Source organism: Stegostoma tigrinum, chromosome 31 (genome assembly GCF_030684315.1).
Source record: "Stegostoma tigrinum isolate sSteTig4 chromosome 31, sSteTig4.hap1, whole genome shotgun sequence".
In the NCBI taxonomy this organism is placed as follows: Eukaryota; Metazoa; Chordata; class Chondrichthyes; order Orectolobiformes; family Stegostomatidae; genus Stegostoma; species Stegostoma tigrinum.
Genome location: NC_081384.1, coordinates 36,741,230 through 36,759,470, shown reverse-complemented (window position 1 = coordinate 36,759,470; position 18,241 = coordinate 36,741,230). Strand labels below are relative to the sequence as shown.

General features: G+C 45.3%; 1 protein-coding gene across 18 annotated transcripts in view; it reads right to left on the bottom strand.

Annotated features, from left to right (window-relative positions):
- tanc2a (tetratricopeptide repeat, ankyrin repeat and coiled-coil containing 2a) overlaps positions 1-18,241 on the bottom strand; it is a 778,741-nt gene that overhangs the window by 76,047 nt on the left and 684,453 nt on the right. The gene's annotated exons all lie outside the window — the stretch shown is intronic.

Sequence of the window (18,241 nt, the reverse complement as noted above, 5' to 3'; positions counted from 1 at the left end):
AATAGGTAGGAAATGGAGGAGCGGCTAGAGGTGGGAGGAGGGGATAGGTGAGAGGAAGAATAGGTTAGGGAGGTGGGGACAAGCTGGGCTGGTTTAGGGATGCAGTGGGGGGAGGGGACGAGCAGGGCTGGTTTTGGGATGTAGTGGGGGAGGGGGAGATTTTAAGCTTGTGAAGTCCACTTGATACCATTGGGCTGCAGGGTTCCCAAGCGGAATATGAGTTGCTGTTCCTGCAACCTTCAGGTGGTATCATTGTGGAACTGCAGGAGGCCCATGACGGACATGTCATCTAAGGAATGAGAGGGGGAGTTGAAATGGGTCGTGACTGGGAGGTGCAGTTGTTTATTGCAAACCAAGCGGAGGTGTTCTGCAAAGCGGTCCCCAAGCCTCCGCTTGGTTTCCCCAATGTCGAGGAAGCCACACCGGGTACAATGGATACAGTATACCACATTGGCAGATGTGCAGGTGAACATCTGCTTAATATGGAAAGTCATCTTGCGGCCTGGGATGGGGGTGAGGGAGATGGAGTGGGGGCAAGTGTAGCACTTCCTGCGGTTGCAGGGGAAGGTGCCAGGTGTGGTGGGGTTGGAAGGGAGTGTGGAGCAGACAAGGAAGTCACGGAGAGAGTGGTCTCTCCGGAAGGCAGACAAGGGTGGGGATGGAAAAATGCCTTCGGTGGTGAGGGTCGGATTGTAGATGGCAGAAGTGTCGGAGGATGATGCGTTCTATCTGGAGGTTGGTGGGGTGGTATGTGAGGACGAGGGGGATCCCCTGAGGAGCAGATGTGGCGGAGGTGAAGGAATTGGGAATAGGGGATGGAATTTTTGCAGGAGGGCGGGTGGGAGGAGGGGTATTCTAGGTAGCTGTGGGAGTCGGTGGGCTTGAAATGGACATCAGTTTCGAGCCAGTTACCTGAGATGGAGACAGAACCAGCCCAGCTCGTCCCCTCTCCCCACTGCATCCCAAAACCAGCCCAGCTTGTCCCCACCTCCCTAACCTGTTCTTCTTCTCACCTATCCCCTCCTCCCACCTCTAGCCGCACCTCCATTTCCTACCTACTAACCTCATCCCACCTCCTTGACCTGTCCGTCTTCCCTGGACTGACCTATCCCCTCCCTACCTCCCCACCTATACTCTCCTCTCCACCTATCTTCTTTTCTCTCCATCTTCGGTCTGCCTCCCTCTCGCTTCCTATTTATTTCAGATCCCTCTCCCCATCCCCCTCTCTGATGAAGGGTCTAGACCAGAAATGTCAGCTTTTATGCTCCTGAGATGCTGCTTGGCCTGCTGTGTTCATCCAGCTCCACACTTTGTTATCATGGGTTGATAGGGTCTGTTTTTATCATTACTGAGCAAATTTGGATAAATAATCTGCAAAATTTTATTTGATCAATCCTCTTTACCTCCCTCTCCCAATAATGGTATCATATTTGCCGTAGATTGTGCCATTGTTTATGTTGCAATGTAGAAGTATTCCCTTAAAATATTCAAAATTTTATTGCATAAGTAGCTTCGCCACCATAGCATTTTAATTTCATCAGAACAGCAGCACATTTGCTCATGTATGTCACATAATTCTGAACAGAACCAAATGTAAGCATCGAACTAGTGTTTAACAAAGTTTTAATGTAAATTCATTCTTTCCACTTGGTGCTTCAATACAGCAGACAAAAAATGCAGGGGACAAACAACTGAGGTGCTTCCAGATAACCTAAATTACAAGGGAAAGCTGTAATTCAATTTATTTTCATAGACCTCTGAAATCTTGGAGTTGAAACTTCCAGTGATAATGGGAACTGCAGATGCTGCAGATTCCAAGATAATAAAATGTGAGGCGGATGAACACAGCAGACCCAGCAGCATCCCAGGAGCACAAAAGCTGACTTTTCGGGCCCATGATGGACATGTCATCTAAAGAATGGGAGGGGGAATGCAAATGGTTGTGGACACTTCCGCCATTTACAATCCTACCCCACCACCCGAGACATTTTTCCATCCCCACCCTTGTCTGCTTTCCGGAGAGACCACTCTCTCCGTGACTCCCTTGTTCGTTCCACACTGCCCTCCAACCCCACCACACCCGGCACCTTCCCCTGCAACCGCAGGAAATGCTACACTTGTCCCCACACCTCCTCCCTCACCCCCATCCCAGGCCCCAAAATGACTTTCCACATTAAGTAGTGGTTCACCTGCACATCTGCCAATGTGGTATACTGCATCCACTGTACCCGGTGCGGCTTCCTCTACATTGGGGAAACCAAGCAGAGGCTTGGGGACCGCTTTGCAGAACACCTCCGCTCGGTTCACAATAAACAACTGCACCTCTCAGTCGCAAACCATTTCCACTCCCCCTCCCATTCTTTAGATGACATGTCCATCACGGGCCTCCTGCAGTGCCACAATGATGCCACCCGAAGGTTGCAGGAACAGCAACTCATATTCTGCTTGGGAACCCTGCAGCCCAATGGTATCAATGTGGACTTCACCAGCTTCAAAATCTCCCCTACCCCCACCGCATCCCAAAACCAGCCCAGTTCATCCCCTTCCCCCACCGCATCCCAAAACCAGCCCAGCTCTTCCCCTCCACCCACTGCATCCCAAAACAAGTCCAACCTGTCTCTGCCTCCCTAACCTGTTCTTCCTCTCACTCATTCCTTCCTCCCACCCCAAGCCGCACCTCCATCTCCTACCTACTAACCTCATCCCACCTCCTTGACCTGTCCGTCTTCTCTGGACTGACCTATCCCCTCCCTACCTCCCCACCTATACTCTCCTCTCCACCTATCTTCTTTTCTCTCCATCTTCGGTCTGCCTCCCCCTCTCTCCCTATTTATTCCAGAACCCGCACACAATCCCCCTCTCTGATGTTGAAACTTCCATGTTTTTTTCCCTCATTGGTTATGTCCCAAATTCAAGTCTTTGCTGGAATTTGTGGTTTCAGGTAACTGCATATTAAAATGATTTAAACTTTATGCGTCTATCACTGCATTCCCTCAGAAATATCAAAATGACCAACATAGTCAAAGATTCACACATTGCTCATCTATTTGTCTAGACAGGGGTGATACAAACAATCGTCGTGACCCTAATGAGAATACTGTTCCATCACAATCATCACAAATGAGTCATCACAATTGTATAAACGAGCAATTTAATCACTTAGATGGCTAATTTGCCTGGTTTTGCACACTATTTAAGATAAAAGAAACTCAGTAGTAAATAAGAAAACAAAAGCAATTTGTTGTAACATGTACTTAACAAGTGGCAAAAAAGATTATGAATTTTGAATATGCTAACTTAAAGTATACCATCATTGCACTCCAACACACTCACCCACAAACAGAACTGAGACAAGCCTGACAGTTTTGCAGAAGTGTCATGGGTGGAAAAAATTAGCAAAAAAGGAACAAATTCTGTGGATCAAAAATTCAAACCACAAGGGTGGAACGTCCCAATCGTGAACCATTTCAGCTCCTCCTCCCATTCTGCAGATGACATGTCCTGGGCCTTTTGCAGTGCCACAACAATGCCACCCAGAAGGCTGAAGGAACAGCACCTCATATTTCACTTGGGAACGATGCAGCCCAATGGTATCAATGTGGACTTCACAAGCTTCAAAAACTCCACTACCCCAACTACATTCCAAAACCAGCCCTGTTGTCCCTGCATCCCTAACCTGTCCTTCCTCCCATCCATACCCTCCTCCCACCTCAAGCCCTACCCCCATCTCCAACCTACCAGCCTCATCCCACCCCCTTGACCTGTCCATCCTCCCTGGACTGACCTATCCCTTCGTTAACTTCTCACCTACATTCACCTTTACTAGCTCCATCCCTGCCTCTTTGACCTGTCTGTCTCCCCTCCATCTATCTTCTCCTTTATCTATCTTCTCGCCACCTCACCCTCTCTCCCCATTTATTTCAGAACCCACTTCGCCGCCCCTGTTTCTGAATGAGGGTCTCGGCCCGAAATGTCAGCTTTCCTGCTCATCTGATGCTGCTCGGCCTGCTGTGTTCATCCAGCTCTACGCCTTGTTGTCTCAGAATCTCCAGCATCTGCAGTTCCTACTATTTCAAACATTTTTATTATTCTGTTGGTTTTTGGTAATGATACTGCTTTGCAATTAATTACTGTGGTTGTCAATTCTGTAGAGGATCAGTTAGACCTGGGCCTTTTATTGAGATAGAAGTTCTTTCTTCAGGGTCTTTAAATACTGCTTCTGTTCCATTCACAGAGGGAGAAAGCAAGAGACTAGTTTGGGCTTGCAGTTGTTTTGAGCAATCCGAGTCCAACTTCCCCTTCTCTCAGTCCTTTGACAAACAGCAACTTAACTAAAGAAACTAAAGTGTCTGCCAAATGCTTAACATCAGCTTTTAAAGCCAAAGACATCTCATTCCAAATGATCCACAAAAGTATCAAATGCAACTCTCAAGAAGTTACATGACCTTGTGTAACAAAAAGCAAATGCCATACAATTCCACTTGGTTGTAATAAAAAGTCATATTCGTTTTCTTCATTTATTTTCAGATGAAAATATGTAGAAACAATGAAAAATTTAACCTTCCTCAGTAGGAGCTGTATTAAATAGTCTTGAAATTATTTTGTTGCCCAATTGCCACGTATTAAAGTTCTAGCAGCTTCATGAAGTGTGACCACAACACACATGGATTTCTCACCCCCATTATTTTACTCTTATATTCTTTGCATATCATTGCTTCTAAGATCAGTTGCCTACACTCAACAAAATAGCAGAGCGCAGTTGACATTAAAGGATTCTTCAAACCACTTCTTGAACAGCCAATTCACCACCACCCATCACTACTGAACTGTTTCACAATTAATACCAAATAATTCCATCAGTACTGCTGCAGGCAAATTTGAGTGACTCTGGGACTGAAACTCAGCAATAAACTGAAAGATAAATACCCATAAACCCAGAGGAATTTAGTCACCGAAGACTGATTAAAATTTCCGGTTGCCAGCTCAACCTAGGGTGGTTTTATAACATGCTGCAGCTGAAACCCAAGGATCTTGTCTGTTTCAGTGGCAATCATATTCACAGCCCGCATTAAAATCAAACATGCACATGTCTTAACCAGAATATGTTGCAAGATATTCTATAGTTGTGACAAAATAAATCACAGTCATCAAGCCTGTGGCATGTTGGAAATAGGCTTATATTTTAGCTTATATAAGCTGAAATTCTAAACTTTCAATATTAGTGATTTGGTTAATATGCAACACATTAAGGAATGACATCACTGATAGCCAAGTTAGGGTTCAAATTAATTGAATAATAATTATTTCCTGCTCAATACATGATACATTTTCAAAGAAAGGACAGAATTTTGTGATGCATCAGGTGTCTGGCCTGCTGGCTGGGCAGCCAGAGAGAAAATTGTGTTGCTTCTTTTTGGGAAGACCCACTGAACCACAAGGCAATCAAGCATTGGAAAAGACCAGGAATTAAGATCCCAAGAATGAAAGGTCAGTCAAAAAAGAACAGTCAGCCAGTTAGAGGCCAGCCGCACCACAGGAGATATTGCGGTTGCTACAAGAGGAACACATACAGAACTGAATCAGTAATGTGGTAATAGTGCTGGTAGTTAGGAGGGGGCATTTTGTGCGCATTGTGCTGAAGTTCAAAATCTGGAGGCTCTGCTCCTGTATTCAGTAATCTGGTGCTCACCACTTTTGCCAGTGAGAGTGTGGGTGAATTGCAGCAGGATGCACCTTCACAATTCACAGAGGCAGCAACATTTTTAAAAGCAATTTTCATTCCTGAAATTGTCAAAACGTGCATGTATGAATGACAAGGCACAAATCCTGCCAGGGTGCAGATACTTCAGTGGAATTGTTGAGAGTTAGCATAAAAGTGAATAAGATCTGTGGAACTGACAAACTCTCAAGGTCATTTAAACTACCCAGGCTGTAAATTTTGAAAAAAAAAGTTTCGGCATTGAAAATCAGTACTGCAATTTCAACATAATAAAATGCGAGGCTGGATGAACACAGCAGGCCAAGCAGCATCTCAGGAGCACAAAAGCTGACGTTTCGGGCCTAGACCCTTCATCAGAGAGGGGGATGGGGGGAGGGAACTGGAATAAATAGGGAGAGAGGGGGAGGCGGACCGAAGATGGAGAGTAAAGAAGATAGGTGGAGAGGGTGTAGGTGGGGAGGTAGGGAGGGGATAGGTCAGTCCAGGGAAGACGGACAGGTCAAGGAGGTGGGATGAGGTTAGTAGGTAGCTGGGGGTGCGGCTTGGGGTGGGAGGAAGGGATGGGTGAGAGGAAGAACCGGTTAGGGAGGCAGAGACAGGTTGGACTGGTTTTGGGATGCAGTGGGTGGGGGGGAAGAGCTGGGCTGGTTGTGTGGTGCAGTGGGGGGAGGGGATGCTCTGGGCTGGTTTAGGGATGCAGTAGGGGAAGGGGAGATTTTGAAACTGGTGAAGTCCACATTGATACCATATGGCTGCAGGGTTCCCAGGCGGAATATGAGTTGCTGTTCCTGCAACCTTCGGGTGGCATCATTGTGGCAGTGCAGGAGGCCCATGATGGACATGTCATCAAGAGAATGGGAGGGGGAGTGGAAATGGTTTGCGACTGGGAGGTGCAGTTGTTTGTTGCGAACTGAGCGGAGGTGTTCTGCAAAGCGGTCCCCAAGCCTCCGCTTGGTTTCCCCAATGTAGAGTAAGCCGCACCTGGTACAGTGGATGCAGTATACCACATTGGCAGATGTGCAGGTGAACCTCTGCTTAATGTGGAATGTCATCTTGGGGCCTGGGATGGGGGTGAGGGAGGAGGTGTGGGGACAAGTGTAGCATTTCCTGCGGTTGCAGGGGAAGGTGCCGGGTGTGGTGGGGTTGGAGGGCAGTGTGGAGCGAACAAGGGAGTCACGGAGAGAGTGGTCTCTCCGGAAAGCAGACAGGGGAGGGGATGGAAAAATGTCTTGGGTGGTGGGGTCGGATTGTAAATGGCGGAAGTGTCGGAGGATAATGCGTTGTATCCGGAGGTTGGTAGGGTGGTGTGTGAGAACGAGGGGGATCCTCTTGGGGCGGTTGTGGCGGGGGCGGGGTGTGAGGGATGTGTCACGGGAAATGCGGGAGACGCGGTCAAGGGCGTTCTCAATCACCGTGGGGGGAAAGTTGCGGTCCTTAAAGAACTTGGACATCTGGGATGTGCGGGAGTGGAATGTCTTATCGTGGGAGCAGATGCGGCGGAGGCGGAGGAATTGGGAATAGGGGATGGAATTTTTGCAGGAGGGTGGGTGGGAGGAGGTGTATTCTAGGTAGCTGTGGGAGTCGGTGAGCTTGAAATGGACATCAGTTACAAGCTGGTTGCCTGAGATGGAGACTGAGAGGTCCAGGAAGGTGAGGGATGTGCTGGAGATGGCCCAGGTGAACTGAAGGTTGGGGTGGAAGGTGTTGGTGAAGTGGATGAACTGTTCGAGCTCCTCTGGGGAGCAAGAGGCAGCGCCGATACAGTCATCAATGTACCGGAGGAAGAGGTGGGGTTTGGGGCCTGTGTAGGTGCGGAAGAGGGACTGTAATTTCAACAGATTTTTCTTTGCGTAAGCTTGAAAATTATTTTTGTAGTAGTGACAGTTCTGGATTTCCATAATACCTCAGTGTCACAATCACGGGCTTGCAAGTTCACAATTTAATTGATACCTCCAAATGGCTGTAAAGCAATTAGCTGTCTTTGATGCATAGTTATAAATGCAGTTGCCTGTTTGCGTGTGATTAAGCAGTTTAAGTAACTTAAACATAATCAATTGGCTTTTATTAACAAGTGTGTTTTGAAATAAAAACAGATGTCACTCTTGATTCCTGCCTAAAATGGCTAGTTGTTGGCTTGGATTATGTAAGGGTGGTGGATGCAACGCCAGAGACTGGCATGATTGGCAGAAATGCTGTAGGTTGTGCGCGCAGATGAGATGAACAGATTGAAATGGAGACATGGGGCACCATGGTGTGCGGTTGGTGGCAGGGGGGAGGTGGAGTGAATGATTTGGCATGAAAAGAATGGAACAACAGTAGAGAGACAACAGTTGACATGGAAGATATAGGGGTCATAGGGTGTAGGTTGGGACAAGAGTTAGCATACACTGGCACAGATAGAGCCTTGGGAGTAAGTGGGGATAAGGGGTTGTGAGGGCTAGAGTCTTACTGGTTTCATTGTAACTGGGACAAAAGTTCCGGATCACTGACATGGGCCTTTTAAACAGTCTTAATAAAAGCAAAATAATGCAGATGCAGTCACCTGAAATAAAGTGCGAGAGGAACTCAACACTTCTAGCAATTTGTGGGGAGAGAAACAGAGTTGATGTTTTGAGTCAAACATGACTCCTCTTCAGAACAAAGACATTTGTTTGGACTCAACGTGTTAATGCTGTTTCTCTCTTCACAGAACACAGAAGTGTTTGTCCAGGGTATTCTATTTTCCTTTCCAATAGCCAGTTTCTGGCAACCCTCATGGCTGCCTCCAGACTGTTTTCAGAGGAGCAGCTATCCTGGCTCCAGTCAGCACCTTTCCATTCACAATCCACCCAACCTGGAACAAAAATACACTATTCTAGGAAACTTTTTCCCTGAATTCAGTTTGTGGGATCAGGAAATTTTGACTTGGAAGTGAAAATTCAGTCCTTGCTGTTACATGTGATCCTAAGATATGCCTGTCACCTCATAATTGTGCCAACTATAAGATGTCCTTCATCCACCTCCATATTATTGCTTAATTTCATCCATGTTTCAGTGCATGAGCTGTTGCAACTCTTAACCATACCTTTGTTACTTCTAGGCTTGACTATTCCAACATGCTCCTTGCTGGTCTCTCACATCTGACCCTCTATAAACCTGAGGTCTGGCAAAATTCTACCGCCTTCTCTTAATTTACAGCAAATCCCAGACCCCACAGTAATAGAGCACCTGTAAGCTGATGTCCATAATTTTATTTGAAACATTTCTTTCTCACTGCAGAAGTGAATGTTATTGATGCTGCCAAGTTAATTAGCTTGGAGAAGTAATGAACCTACTTAAAACACAGTACAGATGCCTCCCAAAATTGATTACTATTGCAGAATTTAGTTTCATTATTTCTTCCACTTAGTTCCTAATTATATAAAGCAACATCCACTGCTAAAATAAAAGAATCAAAAAGCAGAAAAGGCTAAAGATGCCTTTTTTATTCAATTGTGCCAACATAATGCTTTGCTAGAAAATCATCATTTACTGTATATATTTTGTAAAGTTGGACTCTTCAGCATCTCCTTTCGTTCACAACACCAATGCTAGCCATACGCCCCTGCATGGGGCCTAACTGTTGGAAATCTTCTCTTCTAAATCATTTTATCTGACAATCTCTAAGTGGCTCCTTAAATTCATCATTTCATCAAGATTTTCACCACCTATCCCAACATCACTTCCTTTTTATGATCTTGAAGTGCATTGTGACATTTTACAACACTGGAATTGTCATAAATACAAGACCTTGTGCCTATTAATAACAAGATATAATTAAAAAGTCAGAAAATTTGTTAATTAAAATTTGGCTCAGTGATACTTTACAATCAAATAAAGCATTGTCACATCCTATCATTAAGACATTCCTGTTTTAGAGAGTCTATTAAATGCAGTACATGCCAGTTGCTTGATGCCATGTCAACAGTTGTAATTGGCTCATTAATAAATCAAATAACAGTAGATTACTCCATTCTGTTTCTTGCTGTTATTAAGTCACAATGAAACATTGGAAAAGAGCTTAATAATCTTAAATAGTTCCATAAAAACTTCCTAAATTACCAAAGAATAATTCAGTTAAAGAACCCTTCCCATCACAGTGCTCGGTATTTTCTAAAATTGTCATTTCATTCCAGTCCTATAACTATTCCTGGTCACAGGAATCACTGACATGACAAATGAGACAGGGCAGGAAAGACTGGGCGGGAAAGACAGAGCATCTCCCCAGGGCAGATGATGAAATTTAAATTCAATAAAAATCTGGAATTAACAGTCTAATAATAACCATGAAACTATTGTTGATTATTGGAAAAACCCACATGATTCACTGATGTCCTTTAGGGGAGGAAACTGCCATCCTTACCTGATCTGGCTACATGCAACTCCAGATCCACAGCAAAATGGCTGACTCTCAACATCCCTCTGGGCAATAAATGCTGGCACAGCTAGTGACACCCTTATCCCATGAATAAATAAAAACAAAAACTGAAGTGAAGGAAAAGTAATGAAATCTAAACCGGGGTAATGTGTGTATATGTGAATGCATGGAGTAATGTAAATAAGACTGGTGAGTTACAGATAGAGTTTGGCATGTAGAGATATGATGTTGTGGCGATAACAGAGACTTGGATCAAAATAAAGGGCAAGACTGGGTATTAATTTTTTATTATTATAAGGTGTTCAGGAAAATCAAAAAAGGGAGGAAAGGGGGAGTGGCAATATTAGCTCAGGTAGCAATGCAGAAGTGTACAAAAATGATGCCGTAGACGATCCAAGGACAGCATCAAACGGTTAAGGCCAGCAAATAAAAAAAGGTTCAAATACATTGCTCAATATAATTTGTAGACCACCAAGCAGTGAGAAGGATTCACAATGCAGTGTGGACCTGGAGGAACACAGCAGGCCAGGCAGCATCAGAGGAGCAGGAAAATTGGCGTTTCACGTCAAGACCCTTCTTCAGAAACGGGGAGGAGGAAGGCAGCTGGGAAATAAACAGAAAAGGGAGGCGTGGGTCTGGGAAAGGTGGGTGGGATGGTGATAGGTGAGTGCAGGTAGGAAGTGGTGGGGCGGATAGGTGGGAGAGAAGACGGATAGGTTGTGACAGGTCAAGGATGTGAGGATGAGGGAAGACCGAACATGCGATAAGGCCAGGGGTAGGGAGATTTTAAAACTAGGGGGTGAATTCCACATTTAGACCATTGGGCTACAGGCTCCCCAGGCAGAACATGAGGTGTTGCTCCTCCAAATTGCAGGCAGTGTCATTGTGATACAGAAGGAGACCTCTCCCTGGAAGTGGAAGGGCTTGTTAAAATTGCTGGCAACAAGAAGGTGTTGTCGTTTGTCGCGAATAGAGCGCAGATGTTCTATGAAATGGTCTCTGAATCTATGCTTGGTCTCACCAAGAGGAGGCCACATTTGGAGCAGTGGATACAGTAGACCAAGTTGATGGATGTGCAGATGAACCCCTGTCTGATGCAAAAATTTGCCTTGGGCCTTGAATGGAGGTGAGGGGGGAAGCTGTTGGGGCAGGTATAGCACTTACTGCTGTTGCAGGGAAAGGTGTTGCATGTGGTGGAGTTAGCGGAGAGTGTGGAGTTGCGGAGAAGGAACAGTCCCTACAAAAGGCAGATGGGGTGAGGAGGGAAATATCTCTTTGGTTGTGGGGTCTTGTAGAATACATGGAACAGTCCCTTTTCCACTGCCACGATGGCACCATCCTCGACCTCTTCCTCCGCTACATTGATGACTGTATCAGTGCTGCCTCATACTCCCACGAGGAGCTTCAACAGGTCGTCAACTTTACTGACACCTTTCACCACAATCTCCAAATCACCTGGACAATGTCAGATGCCTCCCTCTTCTTCCTGGACCTTTCTGTCTCTATCTCTGGTCACTGCCTTGAAACTGACATCTACTTCAAGCCCACCGCCTTCCACTGCTACTGGGACTACAGCTGGTCTCACCCACCTTCCTGCAAGAATGTGATCCCATACTCCCAATTCCTCGATGTTTGCTCCCAAGATGGGGTGTTCCACTCCTGCACATCCCAAATGTCCTCCTATTTCAAGCACCATAACATACACCCCCCCAGTGTTCGAAAATACCCTCAACCACATCTCTTGAATTTCCTGCGCTTCTGCTCTCACACCCCCATCCCGCAACAAAAATAACGACAGAATCCCCCTCATCCTTGTATATCACCCCACCAAGCTCCTCATTCAACGTATCATTCTTCACCATCTATAATCTAATCCCACAACCAAAGATTTCCCTCCCCACCCCTACCTGTCTTTTGTAGTAGGGACTACTCTCTCCACAACTCCCTCATCCACACCACATTCTCCACTAACTTCACCACTCAGGGCACCTTTCCCTGCAACTGCAGGAAGCACTACATCTCCCCCCTAAACTCCATTCAAGGCACAAAACAAAACTTTCATATCAGATAGGGGTTCATCTACACATCTGTCAACTTGGTCTTTTGTAGCTGCTGCTCCCTGTGTGGCTTCCTCTATATCGGCGAGAACAAGCATAGACTCAGGGACCGTTTCGTACAGCATGTGCACTCTGTATGCAACAAACGACAACATCTTCTGGTTGCCTACCACTTTAACTCTGCTTCCCTCCCCCCCACCCCCGCCCTCCTTTGGGTGACTTGCCCATTCTGGGCCTCCTCATATTCTACCTCAGCAGCTTACAGCCTGCTAGCCGAAACATGGAATTCACCAGTTTTAAAATCTCCCTATCTCCTGGCCTCATTCCATGTTCAACCCTCCCTCTCATCCCCACCTCCTTGACTTGACACAACTTGTCCATCCTCTCTTCCACCTATCCACTCCACCTATCTCACTGACCAATCCCCACCTGCACTCACTTATCTTCCCTAACCCCATCCCTCCTCACTCTATTTAGGTCCCAGCTCCCCACACCTCATCATTTCTGAAGACTGGTCCTGACCCGAAACTTTCCTGCTCCTCTGATGCTGCCTGGCTTGCTGTGTTCCTCCAGCTCCACACTGTGTTACCTCTCACTCCAACATATGCAGTTCTTGCTTTTCTCTGAGTGATTCAGAGGGACAAATCTGCGAGGAAAGTACACAGTGACACGAAGATTATAAGGGGAGACTTTAATCACCAAACACAGACTAAGCTACTGTCAGTGAGAATCTCTTTGCCTAACTTTTCATTTTTGCGAGAATATATCTTGACAGTACCCTAACCATCTCTTCTCTGAAGATGGCCAATTGCTAAGTTATCATTCTACATACTAACCTTTCATGACAATTAATCTTGCTGAGTTTTTACTCCTTTGAAGTCAGCTCTCTGCCAATTGATTTTTCTAACTCTCGCTTGACTGTCATTCTCTAGCGTCATCTTAAACATCATGACAGTGTTTGCTACCTCCTCAATGTTCCCCACCGATGTTAACTTGCACTTCGCCCATGTCATTTTCAATAACCAGATCTAACAATGTGTCCTTCCTTGTTGGACTGTACACAGACTGCTGTAAGAAATTCTCCTGAACATTTGCGTCTCACTGCCCCTTACACTGACAGTAGCTTAGTCTGTGTTTGGTGATTAAAGTCTCCCCTTATAATCTTCGTGTCACTGTGTACTTTCCTCGCAGATTTGTCCCTCTGAATCACTCAGAGAAAAGCAAGAACTGCATATGTTGGAGTGAGAGGTAACACAGTGTGGAGCTGGAGGAACACAGCAAGCCAGGCAGCATCAGAGGAGCAGGAAAGTTTCGGGTCAGGACCAGTCTTCAGAAATGATGAGGTGTGGGGAGCTGGGACCTAAATAGAGTGAGGAGGGATGGGGTTAGGGAAGATAAGTGAGTGCAGGTGGGGATTGGTCAGTGAGATAGGTGGAGTGGATAGGTGGAAGAGAGGATGGACAAGTTGTGTCAAGTCAAGGAGGTGGGGATGAGAGGGAGGGTTGAACATGGAATGAGGCCAGGAGATAGGGAGATTTTAAAACTGGTGAATTCCATGTTTCGGCTAGCAGGCTGTAAGCTGCTGAGGTAGAATATGAGGAGGCCCAGAATGGGCAAGTCACCCAAAGGAGGGCGGGGGTGGGGGGGAGGGAAGCAGAGTTAAAGTGGTAGGCAACCAGAAGATGTTGTCGTTTGTTGCATACAGAGTGCACATGCTGTACGAAACGGTCCCTGAGTCTATGCTTGTTCTCGCCGATATAGAGGAAGCCACACAGGGAGCAGCAGCTACAAAAGACCAAGTTGACAGATGTGTAGATGAACCCCTATCTGATATGAAAGTTTTGTTTTGTGCCTTGAATGGAGTTTAGGGGGGAGATGTAGTGCTTCCTGCAGTTGCAGGGAAAGGTGCCCTGAGTGGTGAAGTTAGTGGAGAATGTGGTGTGGATGAGGGAGTTGTGGAGAGAGTAGTCCCTACTACAAAAGACAGGTAGGGGTGGGGAGGGAAATCTTTGGTTGTGGGATTAGATTATAGATGGTGAAGAATGATACGTTGAATGAGGAGCTTGGTGGGGTGATATACAAGGATGAGGGGGATTCTGTCGTTATTTTTGTTGCGGGATGGGGGTGTGAGAGCAGAAGCGCAGGAAATTCAAGAGATGTGGTTGAGGGTATTTTCGAACACTGGGGGGGTGTATGTTATGGTGCTTGAAATAGGAGGACATTTGGGATGTGCAGGAGTGGAACACCCCATCTTGGGAGCAAACATCGAGGAATTGGGAGTATGGGATCACATTCTTGCAGGAAGGTGGGTGAGACCAGCTGTAGTCCCAGTAGCAGTGGAAGGCGGTGGGCTTGAAGTAGATGTCAGTTTCAAGGCAGTGACCAGAGATAGAGACAGAAAGGTCCAGGAAGAAGAGGGAGGCATCTGACATTGTCCAGGTGATTTGGAGATTGTGGTGAAAGGTGTCAGTAAAGTTGACGACCTGTTGAAGCTCCTCGTGGGAGTATGAGGCAGCACTGATACAGTCATCAATGTAGCGGAGGAAGAGGTCGAGGATGGTGCCATCGTGGCAGTGGAAAAGGGACTGTTCCATGTATTCTACAAGACCCCACAACCAAAGAGATATTTCCCTCCTCACCCCATCTGCCTTTTGTAGGGACTGTTCCTTCTCCGCAACTCCACACTCTCCGCTAACTCCACCACATGCAACACCTTTCCCTGCAACAGCAGTAAGTGCTATACCTGCCCCAACAGCTTCCCCCCTCACCTCCATTCAAGGCCCAAGGCAAATTTTTGCATCAGACAGGGGTTCATCTGCACATCCATCAACTTGGTCTACTGTATCCACTGCTCCAAATGTGGCCTCCTCTTGGTGAGACCAAGCATAGATTCAGAGACCATTTCATAGAACATCTGCGCTCTATTCGCGACAAACGACAACACCTTCTTGTTGCCAGCAATTTTAACAAGCCCTTCCACTTCCAGGGAGAGGTCTCCTTCTGTATCACAATGACACTGCCTGCAATTTGGAGGAGCAACACCTCATGTTCTGCCTGGGGAGCCTGTAGCCCAATGGTCTAAATGTGGAATTCACCCCCTAGTTTTAAAATCTCCCTACCCCTGGCCTTATCGCATGTTCGGTCTTCCCTCATCCTCACATCCTTGACCTGTCACAACCTATCCGTCTTCTCTCCCACCTATCCGCCCCACCACTTCCTACCTGCACTCACCTATCACCATCCCACCCACCTTTCCCAGACCCACGCCTCCCTTTTCTGTTTATTTCCCAGCTGCCTTCCTCCTCCCCGTTTCTGAAGAAGGGTCTTGACGTGAAACGCCAATTTTCCTGCTCCTCTGATGCTGCCTGGCCTGCTGTGTTCCTCCAGGTCCACACTGCATTGTGAATCCTTCTCACTGCTTGGTGGTCTACAAATTATATTGAGCAATGTATTTGAACCTTTTTTTATTTGCTGGCCTTAACCGTTTGATGCTGTCCTTGGATCGTCTACGGCATCATTTTTGTACACTTCTGCATTGCTACCTGAGCTAATATTGCCACTCCCCCTTTCCTCCCTTTTTTGATTTTCCTGAACACCTTATAATAATAAAAAATTAATACCCAGTCTTGCCCTTTATTTTGATCCAAGTCTCTGTTATCGCCACAACATCATATCTCTACATGCCAAACTCTATCTGTAACTCACCAGTCTTATTTACATTACTCCATGCATTCACATATACACACATTACCCCGGTTTAGATTTCATTACTTTTCCTTCACTTCAGTTTTTGTTTTTATTTATTCATGGGATAAGGGTGTCACTAGCTGTGCCAGCATTTATTGCCCAGAGGGATGTTGAGAGTCAGCCATTTTGCTGTGGATCTGGAGTTGCATGTAGCCAGATCAGGTAAGGATGGCAGTTTCCTCCCCTAAAGGACATCAGTGAATCATGTGGGTTTTTCCAATAATCAACAATAGTTTCATGGTTATTATTAGACTGTTAATTCCAGATTTTTATTGAATTTAAATTTCATCATCTGCCCTGGGGAGATGCTCTGTCTTTCCCGCCCAGTCTTTCCTGCCCTGTCTCATTTGTCATGTCAGTGATTCCTGTGACCAGGAATAGTTATAGGACTGGAATGAAATGACAATTTTAGAAAATACCGAGCACTGTGATGGGAAGGGTTCTTTAACTGAATTATTCTTTGGTAATTTAGGAAGTTTTTATGGAACTATTTAAGATTATTAAGCTCTTTTCCAATGTTTCATTGTGACTTAATAACAGCAAGAAACAGAATGGAGTAATCTACTGTTATTTGATTTATTAATGAGCCAATTACAACTGTTGACATGGCATCAAGCAACTGGCATGTACTGCATTTAATAGACTCTCTAAAACAGGAATGTCTTAATGATAGGATGTGACAATGCTTTATTTGATTGTAAAGTATCACTGAGCCAAATTTTAATTAACAAATTTTCTGACTTTTTAATTATATCTTGTTATTAATAGGCACAAGGTCTTGTATTTATGACAATTCCAGTGTTGTAAAATGTCACAATGCACTTCAAGATCATAAAAAGGAAGTGATGTTGGGATAGGTGGTGAAAATCTTGATGAAATGATGAATTTAAGGAGCCACTTAGAGATTGTCAGATAAAATGATTTAGAAGAGAAGATTTCCAACAGTTAGGCCCCATGCAGGGGCGTATGGCTAGCATTGGTGTTGTGAACGAAAGGAGATGCTGAAGAGTCCAACTTTACAAAATATATACAGTAAATGATGATTTTCTAGCAAAGCATTATGTTGGCACAATTGAATAAAAAAGGCATCTTTAGCCTTTTCTGCTTTTTGATTCTTTTATTTTAGCAGTGGATGTTGCTTTATATAATTAGGAACTAAGTGGAAGAAATAATGAAACTAAATTCTGCAATAGTAATCAATTTTGGGAGGCATCTGTACTGTGTTTTAAGTAGGTTCATTACTTCTCCAAGCTAATTAACTTGGCAGCATCAATAACATTCACTTCTGCAGTGAGAAAGAAATGTTTCAAATAAAATTATGGACATCAGCTTACAGGTGCTCTATTACTGTGGGGTCTGGGATTTGCTGTAAATTAAGAGAAGGCGGTAGAATTTTGCCAGACCTCAGGTTTATAGAGGGTCAGATGTGAGAGACCAGCAAGGAGCATGTTGGAATAGTCAAGCCTAGAAGTAACAAAGGTATGGTTAAGAGTTGCAACAGCTCATGCACTGAAACATGGATGAAATTAAGCAATAATATGGAGGTGGATGAAGGACATCTTATAGTTGGCACAATTATGAGGTGACAGGCATATCTTAGGATCACATGTAACAGCAAGGACTGAATTTTCACTTCCAAGTCAAAATTTCCTGATCCCACAAACTGAATTCAGGGAAAAAGTTTCCTAGAATAGTGTATTTTTGTTCCAGGTTGGGTGGATTGTGAATGGAAAGGTGCTGACTGGAGCCAGGATAGCTGCTCCTCTGAAAACAGTCTGGAGGCAGCCATGAGGGTTGCCAGAAACTGGCTATTGGAAAGGAAAATAGAATACCCTGGACAAACACTTCTGTGTTCTGTGAAGAGAGAAACAGCATTAACACGTTGAGTCCAAACAAATGTCTTTGTTCTGAAGAGGAGTCATGTTTGACTCAAAACATCAACTCTGTTTCTCTCCCCACAAATTGCTAGAAGTGTTGAGTTCCTCTCGCACTTTATTTCAGGTGACTGCATCTGCATTATTTTGCTTTTATTAAGACTGTTTAAAAGGCCCATGTCAGTGATCCGGAACTTTTGTCCCAGTTACAATGAAACCAGTAAGACTCTAGCCCTCACAACCCCTTATCCCCACTTACTCCCAAGGCTCTATCTGTGCCAGTGTATGCTAACTCTTGTCCCAACCTACACCCTATGACCCCTATATCTTCCATGTCAACTGTTGTCTCTCTACTGTTGTTCCATTCTTTTCATGCCAAATCATTCACTCCACCTCCCCCCTGCCACCAACCGCACACCATGGTGCCCCATGTCTCCATTTCAATCTG